The sequence below is a fragment of the Plecotus auritus genome (assembly GCF_963455305.1).
Source record: "Plecotus auritus genome assembly, chromosome: 4".
In the NCBI taxonomy this organism is placed as follows: Eukaryota; Metazoa; Chordata; class Mammalia; order Chiroptera; family Vespertilionidae; genus Plecotus; species Plecotus auritus.
Genome location: NC_137775.1, coordinates 10,561,758 through 10,569,921, shown reverse-complemented (window position 1 = coordinate 10,569,921; position 8,164 = coordinate 10,561,758). Strand labels below are relative to the sequence as shown.

The 8,164-nt window shown below is 46.8% G+C and overlaps 1 pseudogene across 1 annotated transcript; it reads left to right on the top strand.

Annotated features, from left to right (window-relative positions):
• Positions 1-2,003: 2,003 nt before the first annotated feature.
• LOC308245990 (protein lin-28 homolog A-like) lies at positions 2,004-6,876 on the top strand (annotated as a pseudogene). The gene is made up of 2 exons: positions 2,004-2,082; positions 6,267-6,876. The product of its transcript is annotated as a protein lin-28 homolog A-like (transcript).
• The last annotated feature ends 1,288 nt before the right edge of the window (positions 6,877-8,164 follow it).

Sequence of the window (8,164 nt, the reverse complement as noted above, 5' to 3'; positions counted from 1 at the left end):
TTTTTTTTTCCACTATCTTCATGGACTTAATGTTTTTCTTAATTTATCTTCATTGTTGAAAGTATTACAGATGTCCCCTTTTGCCCCCATTGACCACCTCCACCCCACTCCTACCCCCTCCCCAGGCCTTCCCTATATTATTATCTGTCCATGGGCTATGCATATATGCATATAAGTTCTTTGGTTAATCTCTTCCTGCCTTCCTCCTCTGAAATATGTCACTCTATTGCATGTTCAATGTTTCTGGATATATTTTGTTCATCACTTTGTTTTGTTCATTAGATTCCACATATAAGTGAGATCATATGATACTTGTCTTTCTCTGACTGACTTATTTCGTTTAGCATAATACTCTCCAGGTCCCTCCATGCTGTCTCAAATGGTGAGAGATTCTCCTTTTTTAGAGCTGCATACTATTCCATTGTGTACATGTACCACAGCTTTTTAATCCACTCAACTACTAATGGGTACTTGGGCTGTTTCCAGATCTTAGCTATTGTAAATTGGCTGCTATGAACATAGGAGTACATATGTTATTTCTAATTGGTGTTTCAGGCTTCTTAGGATATATACCTAGAAGTGGAATCACTGGCAGCTCCACTTTTAATTTTTTGAGGAAACTCCACACTGTTCTCCATAGTAGTTGTACCAAGTGAGTGATAATTCAATATGGCTGCTGTCCCAGTAAGAACAGACACAGTGGCAGACAGGGAAAACGCCGTGGGAAAACACAGGCACAGCAGAAGGTCCTGTGACAACAGAGGCAGACATGGGCCTTGGCAGCTGTCAGCCAAGCTCTGCCAGGACCACCCAAAATCCAGGAGAGAGATGGCTCTGCTGACACCTTGCTCTCTAATTCCAGCCTTCAGAACTGCAAGAGAACACAATTCCAGCTTTGTTTTTCTATTTCTTTTAAATATATTTTATTGATTTTTTTTACAGAGAGGAAGGGAGAGGGATAGAGAGTTAGAAACATCGATGAGAGAGAAACATCCATCATTTGCCTCCTGCACACCTCCTACTGGGGATGTGCCCGCAACCAAGGTACATGCCCTTGACGGGAATCGAACCCTGGACCCTTCAGTCCCGCAGGCTGACACTCTATCCACTGAGCCACACCGGTTAGGGCTGTTTTGCTATTTTTATTGAGACATAACTAACATATAACATCATATTCGTTTCAGATGTACAACATAATAATTTGATATTTGTCTATATTGTGAAAATATCACCACAGTTAGTCTAGTTAACATCTACCACTACACAAAGCTACAACGTTTTTTCTAGTGATGAGAAGTGTTAGATCTACTCTTCTAAAAAACCTTCAGTATAGCAGAGTGTTATTAATTACAGGCCCCCTGCTCTGTATTGCATCCCCATGACTTGTTTCGTTTATATCTGGAAGTTTGTGCCTTTTGAGCACCAGAGTAGTAATTCTGGAAGTGAGAGTGTAAAAGGCAAAGAGTAGTAATTCTGGAAGTGAGAGTGTAAACGGCAAAGAGTAGTAATTCTGGAAGTGAGAGTGTAAAAGGCAAAGAGTAGTAATTCTGGAAGTGAGAGTGTAAACGGCAAAGAGTAGTAATTCTGGAAGTGAGAGTGTAAACGGCAAAGAGTAGTAATTCTGGAAGTGAGAGTGTAAACGACAAAGAGTAGTAATTCTGGAAGTGAGAGTGTAAACGGCAAAGAGTAGTAATTCTGGAAGTGAGAGTGTAAAAGGCAAAGAGTAGTAATTCTGGAAGTGAGAGTGTAAAAGGCAAAGAGTAGTAATTCTGGAAGTGAGAGTGTAAACGACAAAGAGTAGTAATTCTGGAAGTGAGAGTGTAAAAGGCTGAGGAGGGCCTGGTGAAATATTACAAGAATCACGGCCCTACGTAATAAGGTGAGAGGAGACACCCAGACTTAGAACGGGCCAAGACAAACTTTCCCCATTCACTCTTCACTTCTCCACGGACCGCGTTGGACCGCGCAGCACCCGTCGGTCGCCATCTGGGCTTCTAGTCGCGATGGTGGGGACTGTGGGAACCAAGTTCAGCCCTGTCGTCTTGCTCAGGATTCTGCTCTGGATTCTGGCTGCGCCTCTGGGTGAGTTCGGTGCGTTCGGGGATGAAATCTGCGGGAAAGGGACGGCATTAACCTGCGAACCGGAGTGGGGGAACCAGAGGGGATGCCCATGAGGGGTTCGGGAACCCTGTCGCCAGGGTGGGAGGGGGGTCGCCGCGACACAGCCGACCCCTCCTCAATCGTCTCCGCGGCTGCCGGGTCTGCATAGCTGGTAGGCAGTCCCCTTCCAGGCGAAGAGGGGCTGAAATTAGGGGGGACTTCGTAGCTGGCTCATTGACAAAGGCCTCCTCCCTCCCCCTCTTTCCTCCCTCCCCCTCTCCCCTCCCCCCTCCCCCTTTCCCCTCCCCCTCCCCCTCTCCCTTCCCCCCTCCCCCTCTCCCCTCCCCCTCCAGGAGAACAGGGACTGAAATTAGGGGGGGACTTGGTAGCTGGCTCATTGACAAAGGCCTCCTCCCTGACCCGCGGGCCTCGCGTAGGGAGCCCCCTCCCTCCCCCTCTCCCCTCCCCCTCCCCCTCTCCCTTACCCCCTCCCCCTCTCCCCTCTCCCCTCCCCCTCTCCCCTCCCCCTCCCCCCCCCCACCTTGCAGCACTGGAGGCTTCTAGAGAAGGAGGAGCCCGAGGCCCTGGCGTGTGGGGCGGGGCGTGGACAGGACTGGGGGCATCTCTCACGTTAGTAACCCGAGGACACCTGCAGGCTGCTTTTCTGCTCACACCTCACATGACTTTCCCTTGGAAAACTCTTCTCCACCCTTGAACTTCTCAGCCCCCTTCTGCCGCCTGCGAGCCAGAGCTTCAATCTCGAAGTCCCACACGCTCATTTCCATAATGAGTCACTCGCTGCTGCTCACCCCAGTTCACTTCTTTTACATTCAATTTTTTGGCGTCCTACATAGGAACACCAGTGCCTGCAACACCTTCCCATTCTGAAGTGACCCTCCCTCCACCAGTGTCACCTTATCTCCCTTACCTGAGGACACCCTCAGCAGAAGCCTCTGCACCTGGCCCACAGAACCCGGGGACGGGGGAGAGGGGGGGGGGAGGAGGAACCAGAAGTACCTATAGCTAGGAGAGAGAGATGGCAGATGGCTCTGCAGAACTGCCTTCAAAACTGCAAGAGAACACAATTCCAGTTTTGCTTTTTTGTTCTTCTGTATTTTTTGCCAAGTATATCCCTGGGAATGGTGGTAAAAAAAAAAAAAAAAAAAAAGGGGCACTCTCACTCTACCCTATTGTCCAAACCTATATTTTCTAGCTACTGGGAAGGCAACAAAATATAAAGGTCATACACGGAGACTGGTGTCTGCAAACCTTTTTGTTTCTTTCTTTTAATATCTTTAATTTTATTTATATATATATATTATTGATTTTAGAGAGGAAGAGAGAGAAAGAGCGAGAGCGAGAGCGAGAGGGGGAGAGAGAGAGAGAGAGAGAGAGAGATCAATGATGATAGTCATTGATTGGCTGCCTCCTGCATGCCCCACCCTGGGGATCAAGCCCACAACCCAGGCATGTGCCCTGACCAGGAATTGAACTATGACCTCCCCATTCATAGGTAGAGGCTCAACCACTGAGCCATGCCAGCTGGGCTTTTTTTTTTTTTTTTTAAATATATTTTTAAAAAATCTTCCATTTATTTTGAGTTATACTGCCATTCATTGTAACTATTGTTATTTGTTTTTTATTCAATTACCGTTTACCTTCCGTATTATTTAGTATTAGTTCTAGGTGTACAGCTTAGTAATTAGGCAACTCATACTTTACAAAGTGTCACCCCTGGATATTTCAACTACCCAGCCCTTTTCACATCTCCACCCTCCCTACCAGTTTCAATGTGTCTTCTTCTGAAAATTCTTGATATAAGGCTACTGACCAGCTAGTCTTCTGCTGGTTATTCAGGTTAATTGTTCTATATTTTTGTTGTAATTCTAGTTTGGTCCTGGGAGGAGGTGAGTGTAACTTCCACCTACTTTGCCACTATCTTGGATCTGCCTTCCTGCAAACTTTTTCTACAAAGAGCAATAATGAATGTCAGGCCACTTACTATCTGTCTCTGTATACACTAGGCACCTTCATGTTTGCAGAGGCAAAGCAGCCAAAGACAACATGCAAGTGAATGGGGAACCAGATTTGGATACTGTCATAGTGTCCTGACTCCACATATGGGTGTCATGTCTATTAGAAAATCATCTCCTAGGGTTCCTGCAATGTGTGTTAAAGAGCCAGAAACATGCCCTATTTTGCCTGTGGCTTCTGGGTGAAGTGAGTGTGAGAGGATGTGGGTCCCACAGGTAGGGGCCTTTACTCCCCTCCTTTCTGTAGACTGGATTCCTTGATCCAAGGGGACTGTGAGAGACACTGCATAGGTGTGAGCTGAGGGCTCTGCTGGTGCAATGTTTCTGGTGTCAAGATCATCATTTCATTCATTCCCTGAGACCCTGCTCATTTCAGTGCCTGAAGAATCATTTCCATCTTATAACCACTAAGTTTGTTTGACTTAATGACACTCATGATGAGAAACTCTAATAGTCCATAGCCAGAGGCCTCATCTCTACCAACCCCTGGTGCTTTACCACAGCCTCTTTAAGTGATGTGGCTGTCCCTGCTGCAAGTGACATGGCCTTGCTTCTGAACACTAGGGATGTGAGTTGTGATTCTCCAGTAGGGAGGCCATGAAGGCCCTATAGCACCTTGTGCTACTACAGATATTTCTAGTATCCTACATCTGCTGGGTCTCATGGCTCAAGAACAAGGTCCAGTCACATTCATCCATTCATGTATTGTCTATGACTTCTTTCATGTTACCACAGCGGTGCTGAGTAGTTGCAACTGAGATCTATCATCTGCAATGCCTGAAATACTTACTAGATACTCCTTTATTGAAAGTTTTTTTGGACCAGGATGGCAATTAAATAGGAGGAAAAAGTGATCATACATACCCCTGCAATCTTAGAGAGGTTTTAAGATTGGTGCTCTTCTCTATCATTTTGTCCAGGATAAAATACTGTTTACCAATCTATTAGGGAAAAGAAATGACAGTTTCAGAAGGTTGCACTTGCATTCCCCTACTGTGTGGCACTCAACCTACAAGTAATTCACTAACTACAATGATTTTCTATTCTTGTTACAAATCTGGGGAATGCAAAATGACCCCTATGTGGGTGGCTGGATTAAATGATAGCACTGTGAGCAGGACCTGGGGCAGGTGTCTGTTCGTTACCGGGGCCCCCACACCATGTACCACTTTAGTAACAGGGCCCATAGTGTCTCAACACTAGTTCCAATGTGAATGTTTAGGTGGTTTCTGTTTCCCAGTGTACACTTAGCCAAGTCAATGACCATTTGGCACTTGCTGTCCACTTGAAGGATCCCTCCTCATTGGAACCAGGCCTCTGCTTCGAGTAATGGGTTACAGGTCTCAGAAATGGCTCAGTTCTCAAAACTGGCAAAAGACCCAGCCTCTTTCTCAGGAGGCTGCTTTTAGCCTCCCAGTTAGTTATCCTTGTGTTTTGTCGTTGATTTTATTACTTACATCCAGCGCTCTCTGAGTTGGCTGTTTACGTATTTTGTCTCCAGGATCGTGTTCCATGAGCCAAAGGAACCTTTCTGGTTGTTTCAGTAATGGCACTCTGCTTGCTTGACAGTTGAGCTCCTATATCTAATCCCATCAGTTTGTCCAGAATAAGACACTGTGTTATCATATTAGGATTTTTCATTACTACTGGGAGCCCTTTTCTGAAATCCTACCTCCACTTGATAATTCTTGGCATCAGAGGCAGCCAGCACTGAGATTCCTGACAATGGTGTTGCCCTTCTTACTGCTGGGGAGGAAGAATTTTTCCTCCATCCATCTAGGTTCTTCTGGCTGGTCTAACACTTAAATTAATGTGAGACATATTAACAGGTAAAAAGCAAATTTTAATATGGTATGTACAGGAGATCGTAGAAATAGGAAATTCAGTAAGCAGTAATGAGAAGAACTTACTGTAACTCAGTGAGCAGTTCTTACTGTAACTCAGCAATGAGAAGTAACCACAGTAAGCAGATTTTATACTTTTAAACAAAGAAATCATAATTTGTGAAGAATTGGCTTGGGAGTAGTAAATTAGCAAGGAAGCAAGAATTCCCTAAATTCCAGAGAGGCTGCGGGGGGCAGAGGGAGAGAAGAGGAGGGGCCTGTCGGGCGGGCAACGGTGTTGTGGGAAAAGGAACAAAACTTCCTGGGCACCTCTGGCCTCTGTGTGGCTGCGCCAAGGGGCCAGAGGAGGCGCTGGAGGACACCGGCCCGGGTGGAGGAGCCGCAGCTGCTGCACGGAGCTGGCATCTGTGAGTGGTTCAATGTGCGCATGGGGTTCGGCCTCCTGTCCATGATCGCAGAGCGGGGTATCGCTCGACCCACCCGTGGATGTCTTTGTGCACCAGAATAAACTGCACATGGAGGGCTTCCGGAGCCGGAAGGAGGGTGAGGCAGTGGAGTTCACCTTTAAGAAGTCCACCTAGGGCCTGGAATCTATCCGAGTCACTGGCCCTGGTGGGGTATTCTGTATTGGGAGTGAGAGGCGGCCAAAAGGAAAGAACATGCAGAAGCGCAGATCAAAGGGAGACAGGTGCTACAACTGTGGAGGTCTAGACCGTCATGCCAAGGAACGCAAGCTCCCACCCCAGCCCAAGAAGTGCCACTTCTGCCAAAGCATCAGCCATATGGTGGCCTCCTGTCCACTGAAGGCCCAGCAGGCCCCCAGGTCACAGGGAAAGCCAGCCTACTTTCGGGATGAAGAAGAAGAGATCCATAGCCCTGCCCTGCTCCCAGATGCCTAGAATTGAGCCCCAGTGGGTGCCCAGGGCTATGCTTTTGTGATCAGAATGTTTCAAGGAGCAGGCATCAATCGGCAGATCGGAGAAAGTGGGGACAGGGTGGGTAGGGGGCAGCAGGCACTGCCATGTACCTCTGGCCGGGTTCCTCTTGACAGGGGGGGGAGGGGGGAGGAAAGGAACTCCAACTATATTCGATCCAAATGCATGTCAGGGCTTTGGGGGAACTCCCTCCCTACATGCTTTATTTGAGTCTCCACCCCCAGAATCTCCAGCTTTGAAAGTGGCCTGGATATGGGGAAGTTGTTTTCCTTTTAAAGAAGGATATGTAATAATAATTTCCCCTGCCAAAGGGAGATTAACATGAGACTGGAAGCCAAACCACAAACAACTGCATTCTGTGGGAGGAAATCTCTCAGGGGTACGGCAGGGTTTTTCTAAAACTTGTCTCCTCGCAAGCCACTCTTGGGATAAATTGCTTAGAATTATCCCAAGCAATGGGATAAATAATGGGATAAGTTGCTTAGAATTATCCCATCAATGGGATAAATAATGGGATAAGTTGCTTAGAATTATCCCAAGCAATGGGATAAAAAATTATCCCAAGCAATGGGTTGTGACGATAGCCCAAAGGGATGATTGCGGACCTGCTGCTCCTAAGCTCACTCCCACCCCATTTCTGGACCAATAAAATTGTATTGATTTGGTCCCTTGGGTCCCACATATGTGTGTGTTGATAAAGAGAGCTTTTAAGAACACTACCTCTCTCCCCATTTGAGCTGCCCAGGGATGGATATAGGAAGCAATGACTACATTCCTTAACCTTTAAAAACGCTTTGTTTTTTCTCTTTGGCTTCCAGAGACACCATAAGCAATGGCTTCTTTGTGGTGCTCAGAGCCAGTGGCCTTCCCTGCTGCAGCAATGATTGGTGTCCCAGTAGCTAAAGGAGAAAAGCGGGTTTCGTTAACATGCTGTGAGAGCACTGAAAACCTACCTCACGGTGTTGAAACAGGGCAAATGCAATAGAATGCATGGGGTGATGTGTGTCTGATCCTGGGTTCATGTCCCCACAATTGCTGCCCCCTCTAGTTATTGTGTTTGGGCTTTGTAGGATTTCACAGTAGCTGATTTGGTGATTGCTAGGTGGCCTAGTCTGTGTAAATGTGTTGGTCTTTCTCCATGTTCTTTTGGGGTTTTATTGCTTACCACCTTCTTTTTTGTATTGAGAAAAATAGCCAAAGCATCTTTGACCAAAGGTTCTGCACCAGGCAGAAAGGATCTGAAACATAACCT